This window comes from Nelusetta ayraudi, unplaced genomic scaffold, assembly GCF_046127955.1.
Source record: "Nelusetta ayraudi isolate G7.1 ecotype Tasmania unplaced genomic scaffold, CSIRO-AGI_Nayr_v1 ptg000053l, whole genome shotgun sequence".
NCBI lineage: Eukaryota > Metazoa > Chordata > Actinopteri > Tetraodontiformes > Monacanthidae > Nelusetta > Nelusetta ayraudi.
The window spans coordinates 4,865,052-4,888,071 of record NW_027466103.1 but is presented as its reverse complement, the minus strand read 5'-3'; the positions used below and the strand labels follow the sequence as shown (position 1 = coordinate 4,888,071).

At 45.8% G+C, this 23,020-nt stretch overlaps 1 protein-coding gene across 4 annotated transcripts in view; it reads right to left on the bottom strand.

The window, feature by feature from the left end:
• Window positions 1-23,020, bottom strand: part of tln2b (talin 2b) — an 84,206-nt gene that overhangs the window by 58,741 nt on the left and 2,445 nt on the right. The window contains exon 1 of one of the 4 annotated variants that reach the window (XM_076038204.1): window positions 22,295-22,317. The exons of the other annotated variants lie outside the window; for them this stretch is intronic. The gene's annotated coding sequence lies outside the window, so the exon portion shown is untranslated. Of the gene's footprint in view, window positions 1-22,294; window positions 22,318-23,020 lie in introns of those variants that run through there. 4 annotated transcript variants of the gene reach the window in all.

Sequence of the window (23,020 nt, the reverse complement as noted above, 5' to 3'; positions counted from 1 at the left end):
AAAGGGTCTTTTATCAAGGGAAAGCAGGCAGGCGCAACGTGACGAGGGAGCATCGCGGCAACTGGCGCAAGAATGTGTAGAGCACAAATCAGGCCGAGCTCGTAGAATAATTGCATCATAGCGACGGCGAAAGTCGCATCTACGACAACACACTTGGCTCCTGGCTCGCGTCTTCACATCACTCTCTCTCTCATTCGCTGTTATATAAGAAACTAAAAAGAAAACCTGATGCAACCATTCATATTTGAAGGAAAACCCAATTGCGCAACAGCAAATTGAAAAATCAACATGATTAATTAGTAATTCTGTTATTAAAAACACCTCCGCACCCCCCCAAATAAAAATATGACATAAATATTTGCGCCGCATTTTGCTTCTGGGCGTTCGGTACAATCAAACAGTACAAAAGGCCAAGTGTTCAGCTGAATGTATAAATTACAAGACACACAGCTGAATCACAATATTAATGCTTCGTCCAATCACCATAGGATTCAGAAGGGATTCAGAGCTGTAAAATGTTTTTGCAAAAAAAAAAAGAAAAAAAGATTAGTGCACTTCACTACAACACCTTTGGTTGCAATTTAGTGCTGTCCAAAAAAAAGTTGAGTCAAAAAAGTCAAAAAAGTCAAAAAAGAGGTAATAATGTTTTGTGTTTTATTTTGTTTATTTTTTTACACGTTTGCAAGCCAGCCAGGGTTAAATGAAGTTTGTCAGAGAACCCTCAGCTAACTTTGCCGAGGTGACACATTAAGAGATGTGTGTCCTCAGGTGCATATACATACAGTATATATGTGTATTTACATTCAGGGTTATAAATGTGAGGGTCCCTTGGGACAGATGTTTTCGGTCATTTTTGAGATATATCTCCAAAATCAAGTCAAATGAGAGCTAAAACCATACTAATGGAACGGCCGTGCGATGACCTTGACTTGATGTTTTGTTTCAATCTGGAACAAAACGAGAGGGAATATCACAACCGAGGCACATGCGCTGAAATGGAGCTGGCATACCAGGTAACTGCTTGCTGGAAAATGGGTATCCTGGTAACAAGTGGGCCCCGCCTGCGCTCACCAGAGTCTCTAGAAAGCTTCCCGCCCTCGCGGCCTTGTGAATCCGGTCCACCCTTATGCCTCGCCGGCTCCCGTCACTCTTTGTCGTGCTTCGGAAGCCGGCCGCCTTCCAACACTCGCGAGCTGATTACAGTATCAAGAGCAGTGGAACGGAACACACACTGGCTCCCTTCCAAAGTGTCATACGCGGCGGGGACTGTATCAGCATTTTCTACCCTCTGGGCTGGGCGTGAGGGAGGAAACCTCGCTCTCTCACACACGCACACACTCGGAAACACACACACACACACAGGCGGAAAGAGTCCCTGTTCTGCCTCTTTGAGCAAGCAAAACATTTAGCCGGCCGCACCGAGAGCAGACACTTCACTCTAATCACGAGGCTCGGCTCCAATTAGCTTCCCCGGCAAGATGTCCCGGTGTTTACAACGGCGCTGTTAAGCCCAGCGGACTGGATCACAATTAAAGGCCGCACTTCAGATCCAGAACTTTGGCAAAGTCGTCTCCGTGACACCGAAACCCCCCCTGCAGCTGACGGTGGGAGAGAAACCATGTTGTTGCACGGGGGAGGTTCAGGGAGAGGCTATGTTTTCGGACCCATTGTTTCCAGATCAGTGACCCTGCCCAGTGTTGCCATGGCGGCCACTGTGCCCACCTTTTCCTGGACATATAAGGCTGGACAGCAGCAGCAGCAGCAGCAGCAGCAGCAGCAGCAGCAGCCACATTCAATCTGTCCTCAGGGCCACAGTCAAAACTGGACCCTGGGGTCACCTGCGAGTACAGCACGGAGCTCCGCAAGCCATTTCAGTTAAAGTCAGCCTGTAAATGCCAGGCAGCCAAGGTCAGCCAGAGCCAGAGGGAATTGACAACACGCATGCGACCGTGCAGCCCGAGTTCCATCCCGGCCGGCCCCGAATGTGCGCGTAAATGCTGAGAACGGCCGCCGTTGACTCAGATCCGCTGCGATAAAATTGAAAAATAGCCTCGTTGTAAAAGTGCCACTTCAGCCTCGGCGCTTTGGGTGAAGGTTCTGATGGGAAAAATGGTGTCAGATTTTTTTCCTTTCTCCCCCTCTGGCAGAGTCACGCGGCACAGAGTGAGACCTGCCCCTCCCCCCCTCCGGGCCAAGACAACTGGGGGTGTGCTTGCGCAAAGCCGACAAGGTGCAGAATGTACCGAGAGCGCTCGGACCTTTTACCTGCACTCAGCTGACCAAACAGCTCCCAGAGTGCGTCAGCTCCCGGGGAGACGGATGGTCGGTCAACAGCAGCAATCAAAGTTGAGAGCAAACTTAGCAAGGCCGAGGCAAATTAAAAAAAAAGAAAAAAAGACTCCATTATTCAGTTAACTTGGGAGGACTCAGCACCGTATGTGGCTCTTTATTCTGTCAGCCAAGACTAAAAGCACCGGAAAATCGAATGTTTACATTGGCCGGAGGAAGACACACACACACACACACACACACACACACACACACACACACACACACACCCACACACACACACACACACACAGAACAACTTTCTGTCTGATTCCTGGATTTTCTGTCACTGCTCTTAATACTGTTAAAGAGCTGAATTCCAGCTAATTGGACACACTTGTTTGTGTTGCTCTCCTGCTCCCTGGCCAGCTGGCTGCCTGTTCCTGGAGCCTCTCAATGCCCCGCTGAAAATGCTTGTAGCCTCGGTTGTACTTTACAAAACAATGGAGAAGAGTCACCAGGAGGGGAATCGTCTCGCTGCAGGATTATCTGCTGACTTCTTCATTTGACATTGTCCACAAAACGGAGACTGCCAATAAAAATATAAGTTACACACCTATTTGCTGATCGGAGGTTCAACACTCGCTACACTGAAGGCTAATGAGGATGCGCACGTTTTGTAACTTTGGACATGTGTAGGAGAAGGATCGTGAGGTTGCAGTGAGCTGGTGGGAAAAAGGGGTTGGATGTATATTGTATATTCACTATTATATATACTTTCTAAAATCACTGTTATAGCCCATTAACAGTATGGCCTGCTAGCTTGGTACAGGGCGAATATACACTATTTTCTTTGCCTCTGTTCCTCCTCCTCCTCCTCAGTTCTTCCTCCTCCTCCTCCTCCTCCTCCTCCTCCTCAGTTCTTCCTCCTCCTCCTCACCTCCTTCAGCAATGTCTCCTCGGTCTTTTTGGCACCTCTGCCAATGCGAACAAACTGGAGACCAGTGAGGTTTGTAGCCAAGCGAGAGACAGGTGATCTCAGCGTGTGAAGTGTTGCCATAATGCGAGGAGTGTTTTCCGTGAGAAGGTCGCCCTTCTCTCCGTTACATGTCACTTATTCACAAAAAGAATTTAGATTTTCTGCCATTTCGGAGATAGAAAAGCTTAAAAAAACAAAAACTGCTTTGAAGCACGCTGAAAAACGTTGTTTGAACTTTGGGTTAAGCTATTCTCGGAAAGAAACTTGAATATTCACTTCATTCAAATTAAATTAGCAAGTGTCACCGTTATGTAACAACACTAGCAAGACTTTCCCAGAAGTGCAACACACAAAACATTATATTCAACAACGGCAGTTATTTGTTGAGGTCTTTATCGAGTAAAATGATTTGCTGCCTTTTTTCCTGTTTTTGCTGAATGTCAACACCTTAACTCTACACCCAGAATTCCTCCAGCTCCAGTCTGCCTCAAACACATCTGGTTGAATAGCCTCCCACACACACACACACACACACACACACACAGAGACTCAGCATGCACACCTCCTAGAATATTGTGCAATAGGGGTCAACTGACAAGAACCATGCTGACAACTTGAAATTCTTTTTGTGCATATTCCCAGCGCAGAGCCAAGGGGACGAATTGGGAAAGACAAAAACACACACACACACGCACACGCACGCACACGCACGCACACACGCACACGCACCTTGCAGCTGGAGCCTCACGATGCAGAGAGGGGCATGTAAGGGATGCGGCCACGCTTAGTTAACGACTCACAGTCATGCTCCACATCTGCCGGTTACCATAGCAACCCCACTTTTTGGCAATTCCCAGGTCAGGTGGCTTTGTCAGCTCCAAATGGGGAACATTTTTTTTTTTCCTAAGCGGTATAGCTTACAATAGAGAATGATAAAAGGCTCTTATTTTCATTAGCAGTTTTTCAAACGGCCAGTGTCCCTTTCACGGCTGCACGCAGTCAGTGTTTGAAAAGACCAGCTGTCACGGCTTCACATCAACCAAGGTGCGTCTGAACTTCAGCGAACACATCTTCCTTTTCTTCCTAATGAGGTTCCAAAAAAAAAAAAAAAAAGGCTGTGACCTGATGAAATGAAAAACTGAGACACAAACAGGATGGAAGTTATGCCAAACAGCACAGACAGTGAATTCTGCTAATTGTCACCTTTGTAATAATAGTGTTTTCTTTGTGACTCAGTAAATTACAAGCTGCAAAAGCCAAAGGATGCAAAGTGACTTCAGACCACTCCAGTATACAATCCTGCTATTCAGTACGTACAGTGAAAACAGACTCGCGCTCCACTGTTTACCTTTTATCTTTGTGCAAAAGAAGCAGCAGAGCGGTGAATGCTGTGTATGCGTGGGCAACGCTTAATAAGCAAGTGAGTGTTGAATTGCAGTAAATGGATCACAAACTCCAGAAGAAGAATAGGCTGTGTAACAGAAGGGCTCCCCAATTACAGGTTGGTCATTATGACAGCATGGCAGCAGTTGAGTGGCACTGTTTGGGTTTCATACAAACAAGAGTGCCGACACTGTGGAGCAGAGGTGGGAAGTACTGAAGTAAAAATACTTTGTCACTGCACTTCAGAGATTTTTTTCAGGTATATGTACTTTGCTTGAGCCTTTATTTCACTGCCTACTTTTTACTATTTTCTCTTAACTTTGTAATTTCTGCAAAATCATCAAGCAAAGTAGTCTTTCATTCATGGCAAACTAATATTTTTACTTTTTACTTCTACTTGAGCAAAGGAGTTGAATCAATGTTTATTTATTTGAATTTTTTTACACAAGTATTCAGACTTTTCCAGAATGTATAGAATGTGAATCCATTTTCCTCTGCTGTGGAGAGACTCTGCATTCTGACTGGGAGAGTCCAGTGGAAGGCTGCCTCGGGGCCAACCGGTGCCCATTCTCCCATTTCTTTTTTTTTTTTTAACCTGATTACCGTAATGAGCTTAGAGACCGCTGGATTCACAACAGCCAAGGCAGACGCGGACAAACACACAGCACTGGAGTTTCAGTTCAGCTGGCAGCAGAAAGCAAAAGCACATCATCGGGCAAACTTGGCTTCGCATCGACGGCTCGTTGACCGCAGACATTGTTGGGATGACGGACGCAAACGGGAAACTGCAATTTAGTCAAGGATGGGGGGGGGGCTTAAGAGGTATTTAGAGGGTAAGAAAACAACTATGAAAAATATAAGAAAACCAATGCTTATTTATCGGCCCTCATTAGGGAAATACATTTGACCTTCAATCACCATTATACGGAGACTCGGGCCGGCACTTGTAAATTTTGCAGTGCTTTTTTCATTGATCCGTTAGCAGTTAGTCGGCATGCAAGCTAATTCGATCGTCCTCGGAGGCAAAGACGGTAAAACCCAGAAAATGTCTACAGAGCAGGAGAAAAGCAGCATGTGTCACACACAATTTGAAAGGCTTCTTTAAAGAAGCGTTTCGCCTCCTTGGTGTAATCCATGCAGTCACTGATGTACAGGCTTTAATAAATAATGAACATCTCTGCAGACACGGCGCCAGGTTGCTCCATCTGTTGCTGTAATCAACGGGTTTGTTAGCCAGGACAGCAGCCGCTTTCTGACAGTAACAGGCACACAGGTAAAGGGGCTGGTCCGACTGATAGTTGGAGGTTCTGACTCAGTGAATCTCTTAAATGAACTTGCCGCGTGTCAATAAAATGAATGAACGAACATGATCGGCAACCTGGAAGCCGCATGGGATATTTTAATGGCGTCACGATCCAACCTTACTTTTCTTGTGCAGTTAGTTTCCTCCCTGCGAACAGAGTGTAACTAAATCTCTTACCCAACCAGTCGAGTGTGTCGACTCAAGGACAAGGACAATCACAGGCAAAAAGGAAACTATTTAAAAATTTATAGAGACTTCCAGAGTGAAACCACATTTTATGTTGGAGTCCTGCTCGAAAAACAAACCTCTAAATCCAAATAATTGGATCCAATAAACAATAAATCAGCCAACAGACAATAAACAGACACTGCGGTGATTCATTTGCGGGGGTTTGGTGATGAACATTAGACCTTTTGATTGATGCCAAATAAGTAAATTAGAAGTCTCACTGGTATCCGTCATTAAGGTCTTAGCGTGCATCCTCTCTTAATCACAGCCGACCTGCAGGTTTATCCCACTTAAGAAAACAACAAAAACCAAAACATAATCCGCAACCACCGCAAGTGGTGTGTTTGCAATCACCACTTCTCCTGCGCTCAGGTTCAGTTAAAAAGTGTTTCACAGGCTGTGTTGGGGCGAAGGCAGCGCTACATCCTGCACAAGTTGTACCTACAACCAATTTGGACTTTCCATTCGCCTGATGTGGAGGTCTTTGAACTGTGGGAGGAAGCCGATGAAGCTGGAGAGAACCTAAGCAGACACAGGGGGGAACACAGAATTTGTGAAAAAAAAAAAAAAAAAAAAGACCCCCAGGGCCAAAAGTCGAGGCCACAACCTTCTTGCTGTGAGTAAAGAGTGATAACCAGGGCATCGTCTTCATCAAAATGACAAAACAAATGATTTCAATCCGCAAACAGCTGGCGTAGAGTAATGGAACTCTAATACCAGAACCCTCATATAGAAATGTGTCCGAATGCACGACATGACACGACAAACAAACAAGCAACAATAATAATATTGCCCATTGACGGAGGTTAGCTTTTGTCATTCCTGCCTCAAAGAGACAGTTTTAATGTAAACTAACTCAGAGAAATATCTCATGCAATGGAAAACCGCGACCCTTAATACAAAAAACTGCTGCCTCAATCAATTTCACCTTCCTGACGATTTCACCGTTACCTGATGTCGAAAGTGTTGAATGAATGTAAGACTCAGGCAGTGGTAACAAGTGCATATTGGCATTGAAAAGCCTCCTGAAAACTGTTCCCATACTGTGCACCATACTATTTGTTGCACGATTCCAGGCAAATCACCGAGAGTGACTAGAATCAAGTTGTACTCTTCATCGCTGCACAAAAGCAGCTGTCATTAGGCAAACTTTTTTGAACCGCACACTGTGAGCTCCTCATTTAAACATCCGATAGTCAACATAACTGAGAGTGACTTTGATGTTGAGTGCTGTGAAAGCCTCTTTCATGCTTTACTCTCATCTTGTGCCTGATTTCTGGCAAAGGTAAATTAATTAGATTCCGAACAGAGTTTCCCACGACACAAAAGCCGAGAAAGACATAAAAACAAAACAGAACGAAACAGAAAAACACAACCGCAGCCAAGACAGCGAGCGACTTTAGAGGGAACGAACACACAATGGAGACAAGGGCATAGAGAGTGAAGGGGAAAATGGTCAACAAATGTGGCAGACACAGGACAGACAGAACACAAGGCACCAGAGTGCAGTCACACAATGCAATCACACACACACACACACACACACACACACACACACACACACACACACACACACACACACACACAGCCAAATACATAAAGGTACCAAATGGACAAACAGCCTACAAATCACAGAACAATTGAAGCGATTGGAAGAAAAAAAAATCAGATGCGTTTTCAGACTTGGCTGACTACATGTGTTAACACTGTTGTACTTGTTGCTATAGCTGGCTATACACATGGGCTTACTACACATTTAGCACACACGTTGGCGCAGCGTCTGCTGAGAATTCGAGTGGAATCGCAGCCTTTGAATCGATGCCCGAGCAAGAAACGGACGGGAAAAGCTGAGCGGAGCCTCCGGCATTGCGTCCGTTAATCCAACCGTCCACTTTCCATCACCGCTTCCCCTGCACTCAGGGTCAGTCACACACTGCTGCCCAGCTGTCTGCGGGCCTCAACTTCACAAGTTGTTGTCTTTATCAGCTTTCCATACTGGGCTGTTTATTAGGTACCGATACTGGCGAGATGTACCTAATATAGTGGCCAGTCAGTGCTGGTTGCAACAACAGTCAGTCACACTGCGACGTGGCCATCTTAAATTTCGGACACTGTCATTGTCATGGCCAAGACCAGAGACGTCACCGCGTTCCTACAAACTTAAATGACTTAAATCGCACTTGTTTGGCCGCCAAACTGTATCCTTCACATCCCTTTTGCGCAGCATGACAACACAATCTATCGGCGCCACTGTAAATTCAACAGTTCTACGTGGCTGAGCGTCACAGTCAGTGAACCAGAGCTCAATATATTGCTGATAGCTGTCAGATATATGAGTTAGCTCAGCAATTCAGTGACGGCGACGCCTTCTCAGTTTTACAAATTGTTTCAAAGAATTCTGCCTCCATTGCTCACAAATCGTTATTGCAGATACACTTTTGATTCGTCAAGCGGGTGCAATCAGCCAGCTATTAGCTTAAGTCTTCATTATTTTAGGTTTAAAAAAAAAAAAAAAGACTACATGTACTACTTATAACTGATTACTAAAACCTCATTCAAAACATCAACATGAGCAAATTACCAGAACCCCTGAAGAGTCCGGACCGTACTGGTAAAAACTTTGCAATCATCTGTCACAGACTTTTTCTTTTCATTAAATGAACAAATAAAAAGAGAATTTTTATAGCGGTGTTACAATGCAGCACCATTGCCCGCACTGATGTGTTATTTTCAACTCATCACTTCAAACCCTCATTAAAAAGGCAAACACCTGCTTGTCTCTTGATGTCCTCAGGAACATCTGGTCAATATTTATCACAGTTTCCTTTAAGATTGTATGCTGCCCTAATCAATAAAGTTTGACATGCATCAATACACTTCCGTCAGTGGTGCTCTTAACGTTAATTAAAAGCAGGAAGAGAGTTTAAGGGTGTCGGGTACAAACGCGAGGATTCATCTGAGATCTTAACTCCCATCATTAAATTCATAATAAAGCAAGATTAATGTCCGTTTAGGACTAAAACTCTAATGATGCTGCCTGGCTGTAACCATCCATCCATCTTCTATCGCCTCTTTCACCTGCACTCAGGGTCGCAGGGTTTGCTGGAGATTCTCCCAGTTGTCGTAGTCCGAGGCAGGATCCTTGTAGTAACGTTTCATAAAAAATACAAATACTCGTTTGGCCAACCAGGAGGCATATTAGCACTTTTGGGGGAAATTCTCCTAAAACTGAGCATATTTGCGGACTACCTAAAGTGCTAAAGGTTAAAATTATACGAGTAAACAAATTGCAATTCCCAAAGTGAAAAGATAAACAGAAATAGGTCTGCGGTGCAGTGAGATGTGCATTTTCAAACAACTTGAGGCGGAAGAGCTGCTTAAATCAAATGTGCCAGAAGTGTTGGACTTTTCCAATATTCTTAAAGGCAGAATTATAGGAGTGCATCCAACGCAAACATTATGAATAGGAAACGGGAGTTTTTATTTCTTTAAATAATTAGAGAACCTCCCTTTAAAATACACGCGTGAAGGCCATTCATTTCTGTGCAATACAATATTTAACATGGAATTCAATGTCTGGAATGCCAAGTACACACCGCATTGCACAAATTTGTGCCATGTGCTCTAAAATTAGCCCAATGTCAAACATCAAAGTCAGCATGAGGTGTCTCAGCCAAGATAAATCTGTCAATTAATTATTCATTGCACTGGATTGTGGCTCACTGTCATGGTTATGGTAACCAGCTAACTCAGGCAGAAGTGAGAAAGAAAGCAGCTGCAATTCTAGGTCAAAACGCAGAAAAGCTCCCAAAGAAGACGCGGGTGACTACACTGGAAAGCTCGCTGGAACAGACGAGAGATGAAAGACGATCTGGCACAGAAAGGAAGGAAGGGGAACGCGGCTTAAATACACGAGGAGGGGAAAACGATGAGACACAGGTGTAGCAAATTAGGGCGGGCGGATGATCACAGAGGAGGCGAAACCTGGCAGGACGTAGGGTGAAAAACAGACTATCAAAATAAAACAGGATGCAGAACGATACTAACTACTAACAACATTTTGGACAGCAGACCTCGTTATCCTCAAAAAGCCATTTTGTGCGTCTCATTAGTTCATCAAAATCACATTTGTTCCTTTTTTACCAACAACATGAAATAAGCCTTAGATCTGCCTTTTTTCTGGATCCACGCTGTAATATTTTCCTTTTTTTTTTCTTCCTTCTTTTCAAAAACACTATAATGCCACTACCAGCAAATGCCATAAATGTGGTAGCAGCAATTAACGCTGTTGTAACACAGCAAGAAGGTGCTGGGTTCTGTTTCCTGATGAGGAGGGTCTCTGCCAGGAGTCTGAGTGGGTTTCCTCCAGGTGCTCCAGTTTCCCCCGTAGTCCCAAACGCTATTGGGTTAAAGTGTAAAGTGTCTACAAGGAGCTGTTAAGTATTCATGAGAGAGTGTCACAATCTCTGTGATGATTATAAATTTCTTCCAACGCCGAGTGCGAACCTCAGCGAGGAGAGAGAAGATAGAGACGGGAAGGTGAGGATTCACTGTGGTTTGCCGTGATCGCCCTTCACCAGGTTGAGAATCCCCGCAGCTTGGAATGAAACGGCTCGCTGCACGAAGGTGTGCGAGACGTTTGCAACACAACGGGAAGCAGGGAAAGAAAAATCATTTGGAGAAGGAGAATTAACACGTCCGTTTGTGCAGCCCAGCTGGACTGTGCTAATGGAACTCTACCGTAATTGTGTAACTCAATGTGTTCGAATACATTAAAATCATAACCGCAACATCATTAACAACAAACAAGATCCATTAGCCTCCACGCAGACTCTCTGTTCAGGTTATAAGCCTACATGTTGTCTACACATGGTCACAAAGTTCTTCCATTAATGAATAATATATACTGTAGATGAATGAATGGATGAATGGATAAATGAAAGTTCAAGTATTTCAAACGTGAGATTAGAAAAAAAAAACAAATGTATATAAGTAACAATGACTTCACCGTCATCAATCCTCCGAGCTTTCACACACCGCAACAAATACACGCCGTCGGCGCAGCAATCAGAGCCAGGCGGAAGCGTAGCACACGTAAATGTCAAAATGATTCTATTGCCGTTTGTCGTTCTTCAAGCAAGAACAAAAACTGTCTGATGCCGCATGAGTTTGAAGGCAGGTATTGACACTGGCGCTGGCAGGCAGGCAACGGATTGCCAACTCCTCGGCTCTACGATAACTGGACCAAGCCATCCATTTCACTGCTGCCTCTCGCGCAGCTCTGACAGCGCCGGCATCATTTGTTTCACTGGCCGAGATCTGAGGGAGTGTAACAGAACCCCGGCGTCAACCTCCGCATCCCGTCTGGGTTAACGAGACTCAAAAAAAGTTACGCTCCGAAAGATGTGCGGCGGGAAAGAGAGAGGAGGCCCGTGGTTCTGATCTCCACCGCTGCCGCTCGCTGGGGGTGGGGTGGGGGGGGAAGAAAAGAGAAAAAAAAAAACCCTTCCGCGTCTAATTGTGAAGCTGGGCACACAGCTGTGACACTCCAGTTGGACAGAGATTCTTTAATCTTGGCTTTTATACAACATTGTCGTGTAATCTCCATCCCCCTGCCCGGGGAGCAGCCAACAGAGGCAGGAAATGAAATCAATGCCGTGTCTCTTGCGCTGGGTGTTACTTCATTAGCATGAGCGCTACAGATGTAGCAGTAAATCTGATTTATGAAGAGGCGACACACAACGCAGAGCACCGCGCGCAGGCAACAGGGACGCTCTCTTCAACCGGCTTCACCGGGGCTTCACCGGAGCTCCAGGCAGAGCTCACACACGTCCTGCCAGAGGAATTTGGCCCTTAGACCCTGAGCGGTGTTGCATTAAGCACGGAGTCGCTTCTTCTTGACATTACAAGCCATTCTCACGCTTGGAAGGGAATCAGTTTGAGAATCAATTTATTTTCCCAGGACGACGAGTGTGATCTCAATAACGAGGCATTCAGTTGTGTGTTTACAATCGCTGCACATCTTTAATCAATGCTCCAATGTGCAACATTTAAAAAGGGATGTACTGGCATGACTGCTGGACATATTTTGCAGGAGATATAAATCCGCTGAGCGTTCTGTGACTAAACTGATCAAGTCGTGTAAGCCTGATTAGATCCACATTCTGGTTTAAGAGACGTGACATTAAGTGGGACGTGAGAAAATAGGCACTGCAGGTCTGCAGTATCCTGCAATATTCCTTCTTACCTTCAGATGTCGCTAAATCTTCCACACCTTTCAGTGCATTAGAAATCAGTTTCATTGCTATGGCTATAGAAAATGCTCTGGGTTAGGCTTGGCATTTGCATTTAAATCTGCTTACACAGCCTCCGAAAAGCAGGCGCAATCATTCTGATGGTGATATTCAATTCCTCTTTTGTCACATTATGAATCTTTGGAATTTGAGGTTTCGCATCTCTGTGCTTGATGCACTCTTCTCCTTCACGCCGTGTGGCAGGGTTGCGACTAGAATCAATGTTTCAGTTTTGTGGCGTCCTCCTGTAGCAAAGGGAAAAATGCAACTGCACAGAATCCAAGCCACATCAATTTACGCAGACCCACTACTGTAATCAAGTGTAAATATGCTGTATGTGCAAAGTAAGCACACTGCAGCTTGCTAGTGCACTTTATCACATTCATCATATTTATGGAAGTACTCGAGGAAAAAGTCAACACCTGACAACCAACAGAGAGCACTTGTTTGATTACAGAGCATAAAGTTTGAGGCACATGTGTGAAGCAGCTGTGGCTGCGTCACAACTTTAGAGGCCCGGCATGCAATATTTACAGGGATTTACTGGCATGACATGAAATAGAAAAGTGTATGCCTACAGTTAAATAAAGTCATTAAAATAAAAAATAAATTTGGCTTGTGTTTTTATTTGCAAACAATAAGCACTGTAAAGGAGCCGCCATATTCTGAGACCATTCATCTAAAGGCAGAATGTGGTTCTGGTTTTGGATTGAGTGATTTCAGAGATGGTAAAAGAAAGAGATCAGAGAAAAGGGTGAGGATCGATGTGGCCTTTCCCACATGGGATTTACTGAAGAGAGAAAATAGTTTGCAGTTTTCTTCTACACTCAGCTGACACTTTTCCAGGTGAAACATTCAATCGCTTGTTAACGAAGATGCGCAACGAACGCAATGCATTCAGGTGTGTGAACAAGGTGAAGGCCGGCTTGCTGAAGTTCAACGTGAGCATCAGAATGGGGAAGAAATGGGATTTAGGTGTCTTTGAATGTGGTGAGCGAGTTGCGTCAGAACGGTCGGAGTCATTTTCTCAAAAAAAACGCTGATTTACTGGAACTTTTACAACATCACAACTATCCCTCTTGTTTACAGAGAATGGTCCCCTATAAAGAGGGAACATATTGAGTGGGGGCAGCTGTGTGGAGGAAAATGCCTTGTGGATGTCAGGGGTCAGAGGTCGGAATAGACAGATGAGGTGGAGGCGACAGTAACTCAAACAATCACTGGTCTCTGGCACAACACCAATGAGCCGATCATGAGCCTACGCATTATAAATGCAGTACATAACCACTTTGCATTAAGCATGTGTACCATTAGACACAAGTTAATCCTACACACTGCACCCGTAAGTGTTCATTATGCTGGATCCCTTCCCGCATGGCAACATCTGAACTCACACACACATTGAGATGACCGCTAGCTGCACACTCGGCCGATCGCCTCCTCGCCCCGTCTCCCGTTTCTGAGATTCCCAATGATTAGTCGTGCACTCCCGTGAGAGCAGGAAGCTCAGGAGGGGGAAGTGTAATTCAATTAGTCCCGGGGTTCTGCACCAAAGGGAGGCAGACAGATCCGTCTCATTGAGACATCCGGGACGTGCACGGCCGGGACACGCACGCAAGATATTGGCAGCACATCATTAGCACCGTTGGTTTGAATTAAAGTCTCGCTCGCCAAAGGACTGTCGGGAATAAATAGGCCCAGGAATCTCATCACCATCAACACCAGGCAGTTTCCTCTAAAATACCCTGAGCAATCTTTATCTCCAGCTGAGAGCCGCTGAAGGAGCGGGGCCGGCGCGCAGGAGAATGGCTCCATTTATGACAGGCCAGCCACGTCCTGAGCGCCGTCTCTGAGCTCGTGCCATGAGCTGCGGCCGCCGTCTCCCCCTCGTCAGAGGCCGAATACTCCGTCCTCTGTCCCTCCTCCCAGGGCCACGCCAAGAGAGCGTCACCATCAAGTCAGGCGGCCAGCGTTTCCCTCCGTGCGATACGCTACGCGCAATCATCGTGAGCGATTTCAAATGCGGAGTCGGGGAAAAAAAAATAAAAAAATCAACATCAATAACTCCACATGCGGCAGACCTTGATATCGGCGTGGGTTCGTAAGAAAGGCAGACAGCACGGAAAACGCTGAGGAGGCACATCTGAGGAAATGAATGATTTACTAGAAGCGGCCCACTGCAGCTCCACCACTTAATGCTTAAAAGGGAGGATGGCCGGCTGGCCGCGATCATTAGAAGCGGGGTGACCTTTGACCTCGCGCAGCCACACACACAGCTGGCCATGTCACATGACTCCGACAGAGGCAAGCTGGAGCGAGAAGGTGTCGTCTTGAGAGGGGGGTAGCCTTGCATGTGGTCGTATGTTCGCCGCGGGTGGGCGACACACACACACACACACACACACACACACACACACACACACACACACACACACACACACACACACACATTATTTTCAGGTCCATCAATGGTCTGATGAAACTGAAGCCCCAGTGGAGAAAAAAGCAAGCAGCTGTCAAAAAGTGGCCTGCACAGATGGTCAGGGTGGCGAGAAATCATCACTGGGCGATTTTTTACATTTAGACACAGCATCTCTAACACTTTCCCAATACTTTTCTTTCCCCAAATGTTCTTTTTTCCTATTTCTTCAGAGGTGCTTTGTAGCGCAGAACGTGGCGACAGAGCAACTCCTAAAACGTTTGGCTTTTGTCCAAAGTTATTTAAGAATCTATTCTGTCTTCGCAATGAACATTTGTGGCGTCAGCATTTATTCAGATATGTGCGGCCAGTGAGTTCAACTCAAAGGTGCAGTGTTTGGTTCTAATGTAGTACACATGCAGTTCTGGTTCCCTATTGTGTGCCGATGCTAACAAAAACGAAGATAAAAGCATCCTGTTCATCTATGCCTGCTGAATTTCTATCAGCTTGTTAAAGTCACACAGATGCCTTCGGCTGTTGCGGGTCAAAACTCAGTATGTTCAAATTACTACTGGAACAAATTGGTGAAACTTCTTTCAAAAAGCCCTGAGGTGTCAAATGTGAAAGCGTCTACATGTCACCATCAGCCTTTAAAAAAAAAAATCCCCTCTCCACTGAGACCAGAAATGCTAAAAAAAATTATATAACGGAATCTGGAATGGAATCAAATCACTGAAGTTGCTGCTTCGCTCGTTGCCGCGAAGCAGCCATCGCCGCTTCATCAAATTATAACTGCGTTCAATTATCAGCGGCACGGATGCTTATTTCTACAGCACGAGCGCTGTGGGAGCCGTCTGCGACAACGCGGGAGAGACGTGACGTTGTCCTATTTCTGGCATTTTCGGGGGAAGAACGTGCAGCGAACTCGCTGTGACTCCACTTCCGTCATCCTGCAGCGAACAGGCCACGCCTCGGCAAGGACGACGTCTCGCTGATATCGACGAGATGAGTCACAACCGAGGGAACGTTCGCCACTGCTTCTATTAATAACAACATTTTTTTCTCGCTCCTGGATGACTATTTTGCGGCGCAGGCGAACTGGTCGGAGCAGCTACAGAGCGTCATGGGACAGAAAAGCAGGGCACACATCCAGGTTGACTCTTCCAGCAGCTCCGCGGGAACCGGAGTTGCTTTTCTCCCCTCCCCAGCAGAGGTCAAACGACGGGACGAGTGCTCCGTCGCGCTTCACAGCAGAACCACGACTGCGAGCCGTAGCCTTTTTTTTTTTCTTTTTTCTTCCGTGTAATTGCGCACAAACTCAAACAAGATGCACAAGGCATTCCAGGGGGGCGAACAAAGGACCCAATTCCTTGGCTTCCCAGCGGCAGGCTGAACTAATCCCACATTATATCACGCAGTGTCAGCGAGAGGGCAAGACGCACCATAGACGTCATGTTGGGGAAGTGCTTCAGGTGGATGCTGACTGCCCCCCCTCCCTCGCTGCATCGGTGGCTGACGCTGTTACAGGAAATTGAATGCAAACCCCAGTCAGCCAGTCCACTCTGATTTGCCAATGCCTGTTCCGTGTGTGAAGGCGGCATTTACATGCAGCTCTCGCTCGGCTCGGAGAACGGCAGCCACCGAGCAGGACAAGGATATGCTGTGATATGACATCGTTTCTTTCCTTCACAATCAGTATCTGACTCAAATTGAAATCTCCGTCTTTGAAAACGACTTCTGGCTAGGTGGCGCTAGAGTTTGTGTTGCGATGGAATGCAGTGGATCAACACATTAATAGTGGGGATGGAGATGGACATGTTGGGCAAGCTCGCTTTGGAAGCATGTTTTGATAGCGTTTGTTTGCAGGTGATTATTCCCTCCAGTTGGGTCTCGGTATTATATTTAGATGGAAGCTTATGACACACCTGGATTTATGTTTCTGTATCCGTACCCTTATTATTCCTGCCATGCTAACTGCATCCCGTTCCATAGGTTCCCCGGAGACATAGTATTAATTTACATACTGTAGAGTTTTACTCTATGGCTGCCTGAATACAGTATATAAACTGCGAGCAGGAACAGGGCTGCATTTCTAGAATTTTTACTCTCTCTCACTTCCTTGTCTCCGAATGCCTCCTGCTATTGCATGTGAATAAATGTAAGTCTTTAGCAGCTAAACACTCCGTAGGGTCACGAGCCAGTGATTCGTGCGTGTGATTTTCTGTTTCACGCTTTGTCCCTGGACACCATTGCCTGCTGCCATTCCACAACGTTTGTGTAACTGTAATTACAACTGGCGCAAAATAAAATGGCTGGAGTGGGCTTTTTTTTTACGCAAGCAGATCAGTTTGAATTAACTTGTCCATTTATTCATACAATTGGCAAATGCTGCACTGAGGAAATAAAATAAGCTGTTTTATAAGATGTTGATTATGTTGCAATGACAGAACAGCAGCAATTAAGGAAGAAAGGAGTCAGCTACTAAAACCTTCATAACAAGTTCAGCAGAATCAATCAGGCCACCGACCCCTCTACCTTTATCAATCCATCTCCTGATGAAAAAAAAGGAATTAGATGAATGTATCCTCAGATTCTGCTTCCTGTCATGGTAACCAGAGAGGCCCTCTGCCCTCAACACAAGGTCACAGCGCTGCCGATGAGCCGAGTGCAAGGCCGAAGCAACAACATGACTTGCGCGGTGCAGCTTCCACTTGCTAGCAGCCCTTCCGCTGTGCCACTACGAAATCATTTGGACAAGAGTGTGTCAGAAACGGCCCGCGGTGCTGTGAGACTCAAGGTGATGACATCACGTGGCCCTAAACAGAGAGGGGAAGGGTGATGAGATGAGAGGAGAGGAGAGTGGAGGAGAGGAGAGGAGAGGAGATTGGAGGGGAGGGACAGAGGCAGGAGGGAGATGTTGCCCAGTCAGCAACACCGGCAGCCTTTGGAGGATCACTGGCAGAGGATAGCATCAATTTATACTGCTGCCCCAACACACACAGGACCTTGTGGCCGCTCAATTAACCTTCATGTGAAAACACTCTCGTCAATTTTCCCCAAAACCAGACCAGATTCAGGATTCCACCCAGCGGCTACATCATTCCTTCGACTTTATCCGCCTGATATCCCCGTCTCAGTTCCGCCCGGCTCTTCCTCTTCCCGTGTGCGTTCCTCTGTGCCCATGCATGTGTTCTGAGGCATCAGCGGTTTTCACACCGGGGCGGCCTAAAATGCAGCTTTTTTTTTACTTTTGCGACGACACCACTGTGCGTTAAGAAAGCGCACGCGCCGCGTGGTCTCATCAAGTGATTAATGTCTGAACTGCAGCGTGGTGCGGCACCCCGACCACTCAGCTGTATTTGGCTGTGATGTATCATTGATGCAGATCGATGGCAAGTGGCTCAATCACTGGGATCTCTGCCCCCACTGTCATTGACCTTCAGCTCCCGTGGCGGTCCTCAGAGACCACCTGCCACTGAAAAACACACACACACACGCACGCACGCACGCACACACAAACACACACACACACGCTCAGCATGCTGAAGAAAAACCATCCGATCTTTCGAGAGTGCACCCTTAATGTGCACAGCACAAACAATAACGTCATAGTCCACTAAAAGCTCTGGAAGCGTAGCATCCTGAATATGTTCAGCCATTAAAGCATATTCACACAAACAGTTACTGTTGGTACATGGAACATTATTGGCTTAAGTTTAATGATCTATAAATTAAAATAAAAATCCAAAACATTGTCAAAAATCCTGATGATTTTATGAAAATTACTAATAATACAAAACTGCATGACTCCGTTGCAGTGTACTTCTTTGCACACAGGCATTATGTAGCTCACTGATCTTAAGATTAGCAGTGGTATTTAACTACCAAACTACCATTTTACTACTTTTGCAATGGTGAGCAGACGGTAAAGACACCGCACAAGGCTTTTTGTCATACATAAGTCAAAAGCACACCAGAACACTGAGGGTCAACCCAAGGAGCAAGCACCTACAGCAATATTCTACTTCTACAACTTCACCAGTATTGCCTTGTGTCCGTCATGCAAATTCAATTTCTGTCACTCAGCAAAGACAATCTGGTTTTGGAGTTCTTCAATTCATCAACTCAGTCAGCCACAGTGCAGAAATCCATACGTGTATATAACAAGCTCCACCCACTATTGGGCAAACAGAGTGATTTGTTCATTTTGTGAACAGAGTCCAGCTGCTGTGAGCAACTGAGTGAGCCGTTCGCTCACAGGAACAGTGTAGGAAAGGTGAGTTGAAAGAAGAAACCCAGAGCCGCTGCTTTTCTCACAGGGCTAATAAGGTGATTAACTTGATACATTTATCCAAAAAGAGTTGGCAGTCACACAAGAGTGGCATGTTGCAACAGGGACAAGCCACTCGTTAACAGAGATCTGGAGTCATGAACGTGGTTTTGAACGATTTGTCCAGGACTTAAAAAAAGTATCATTATAATGATCATTATTATGATTACACATGATGATAGCATTGGAGGGAAATAATCCTCATATTGGATGGAGCCTTTGTCATGAGAATGGACTGAAGTGGTTGAACATAGTTCACAATCACAACATTCAGCAGTGAGTTTTCGGATGATTGACAGGTCGATTCCTTGACAAATGGCTCCTACATAAAGCCAGCGCAAAGACACGCGGAGGCAACACAGGAGCTCCTAATCCTCAGTCTTCCTGCACGCATAAGTTAGAATGCACTTCTCCATAAAGATGGTTCTGGCATTTAGAAGCATTTCAAACCAAGCAGTAGAAAGAGGAGCAGAGGAGCTCTGCGTGCTTGAACAAGGTGACAATTCAAAGGGTTACCAGCAGCCACTATAATTCAACAAAAACTACCAGGTGCTAAACTGTTTTCAAAGAATTCTGCGGCCATTAAAAGCCAAAACGGCAGTTTGAGCAGCAAGAACAGAATGGAAACCATTGACCTTTACAGAATAATGCACATCAAGACACACAAACCAAAGAAAATTTCCTTTGGTTAGACACAAAAACCAAGCCGGTCTAAAGAGAATCAGCTCTTTATCTGAGAAGCCTCTGGAAGGGGAGGTCTAACATGGGCATCACATGATCTTCAGCACACGTATCACATGATCTTCGTGGCAGATAATCAGTTTGCCCCCGACAGACAGGGTCACTATGCCAGATATCCTCTGCCGCGCCTAAGCAGAGATCTAAACTAAAGTAATGCACCGTGTGAGCTTAAAATCATTTTTATGATTTTTCATAATTTTTAGCAAAATAAAGAAGCTTTAAGCGCACACTCACTGCAGGCCTTCACCCAAAAAAGGGTTTAGGTTCAAGTGCAAACAACTAATTAGTGCTGAAATTCTGCCCTTTATTAAAAGAAAACATCTGAATTGGGTTAGACCAAATTCAATGAAGCTCTATTGACATACTGCACATTGAACAGAACACGTGAATACATAGAGCAGCCCGGCAACCAAAAGCCTCTTCGGCAGCAATTTACTTAAGCTGACAGCTGGTGCTGAGGGAACGCACATTTATTATTTTACACCAACGTGTGTTTGTGTGTTTTCAGTCAGACCTGTCATCTGCTACCTCAAACTGGCACCTAATTTGACCCGGTGATGAAAGCGCCACAGGCTGCGGCACTGCCTCAGACCTGAAGCGCACCGTGCCGGCATCTACTGACCTACTTCTGCCGTCTGCTTACGCATCACTGGCGCATCCGTGCCCGTGTTGGGGCACATGGGCACGAAATTAAATACTTGTTGAGGACTCCATCCGTCAGCCTCTGCTGCCAGATGCAAAGGCTTTTTTTTTTTTTCTGTTTATTTGTTTTTTTTCTTCAGTCAAGTGCCACAGCATCACGCAGTGTGTGCTATATACAAAATGCAGACGCAACTCAGAGGGCAGGCATTTTAAATTGGGGACGGCTGAGCACAGACTGCATGTCAATGTGTTATCAGATGCATTTGCAGCACAGCAGGCGGGACTCAGAAAAAAAATGCATCACTTACATAGCACAGATGGAAATCTGTTGAAATTAAAAAACGTGCTCAACTGCTGAAAACGCTGCGCCGTGCACAGAGGCTGTCAAGCACGCTGGCACCTACTTGCTGCATGCGCGAACAAAAAAGCGGGTCGTCGGGGAAATATCATTCAGAATTCTTTTAACAGGTCGACTAACTGCAAAAAACAAAAAGGTGCGTCTTGGATAAGTCTGAGTGTTCTGGGTGTGTATTTAAACAGCCCTCTTCATCACGTTGTTCACATTTAGACGTCACGAGACAAGGACGACACCTAACAAAAAGGTCACATGACAAGTTATTGACCCTTTGGCATTCAAGCACCACTCGAGCTTTTGTCTCAATAAATTGTTATAAATGAAGAAGTTGACCATCGCCTGCTTCTACTTTCATGACGCATCATTGCAGGATGAACTCTTTTCATTTTCCCTACATTTCACCAGAGTCCAATGAATTTGTGAATTCCACACATTGAAACATGTTTAAAAAATACACATATTGGGTTTACAGAAAGAGGAAAAAAACCTACACTCTATTAAGACTCTTAATATGACATTGATGTCTCGGGGGAGAGGAAGTTTTTAGGCCCCGCCCACAACGTTGGGTGCAAGGTTGCAAGCTGTAATTCAAACCACAACACACAAGCGGACCAACAATGGATGTCCTGTGAAGTTGAAGAGGAATTAAGAGTTCCACAGCGTCATTTAATCAACCTGAAACTCACTTCAATCTTAACGATCCCTTACGATGCTCAATTCATTTTACCTGCTTTCTCACGCTAACATGCCTTTGTATTCAGTCAAGCAACTCCCCAGTAAAGGCCGTTCTTTGCTTCTTTCCCTCGCCCCCATTTTCAGAAAACATGCAGTGGCATTCCATTTTGTGCATCGGCCCTTTTGTGCTCTCACCATGGGAAGTGTTTTGCTACAGGCTGTAAACGGAGGGCTAATCAGCTGATTTGTGAAGATTCATTGAGTTTCTGGACGATTATCGTCAGGCCTCTCCATCAAGGGTATAGCCAATGAGATATGGTATGGGCTCTGTGATCCACAGTGGGAATTATCTGAAGCACTTGCAAATGATCCATCAGCATGACAACCCCCACGCGGTGAACACGCCGCCACATTAATCTATTAAAAGAAATGCAGATAGCTCGAAAGCGCGATTTATGCAATCCGCGTGTGAAGCGTGGCGACAGCTGCTCGCTACCTCTGGCTGCGTGGAACTGCGTGGAGGCAAAACGGGAGGCGGGGCCGTTTCACCGTCGAGCATTAAAAAGAAACAAAAAGCCAAAACAAAGGCTGGGTCACCATGACAGCACGGGGTGTGTGTGTTTTTTGACTTTCCGCCGCCCTCGCACTCGTCCCACCCAGTGATGACTCCGAACCAACCTCGCTTCCCACCCTGCCACGGGATGTTTCCTGGGGAATTCCAACCAGGAATGTCTTCCTGATGACGGAGGAGCCGCAGCAGCTGCGAGAGGGGAAAGAAAATCACTTTCTAATGAGCTTGGCGGAAGAAGGAAGCGCAGGCATTGTCTTTAACAAACGCTCGCTCGCTCGAGCCAGTTTGCGCATCAAAACGGCTGCCTGGGAATACGCGTGACCTTGTTGCCGTTATTTATGGAGCAGTCGCGGGATTGTTCGCCATCTCTCGGGGGGGGGCGGGGGGGGAGGGAGGGGTGCAGAGTCGGAAACAAACGCTCACCATGAGCGCCGCGCTTTGAGAGTCGTGATTTCCGGGCGAAATGATGTGCTGATGCTCAAAGTTTAAAGTAAGAGCTGCGGCGGCAGACTTATCCTTAACTGCTTCCTCTAGTGCAGCATCATTGTGGTAATGGCCTCTTCAATCCGCTGGCAGCGTGTCGGAGAGAAGGGCTCCTTTTAGACAGGCCCGTGTCTGCAACACTACACTGCAGGATGTAATATTTCAAATGTAAAGGTAGCAGTTTAATGACAATGAGAAAATTGTGTGCTGCGTCTCTCTGGTTTGAAGCTTTTTTATCCATTTGGGCCCATTGGTGATTTTTTTTTTTTTTTTTTTTTAAACCATAGGCCCCATGAATAGCATCTAGTGTTTCTCTTTGATGGAACTCAAGGCTTTTATCAGTCGCCGCC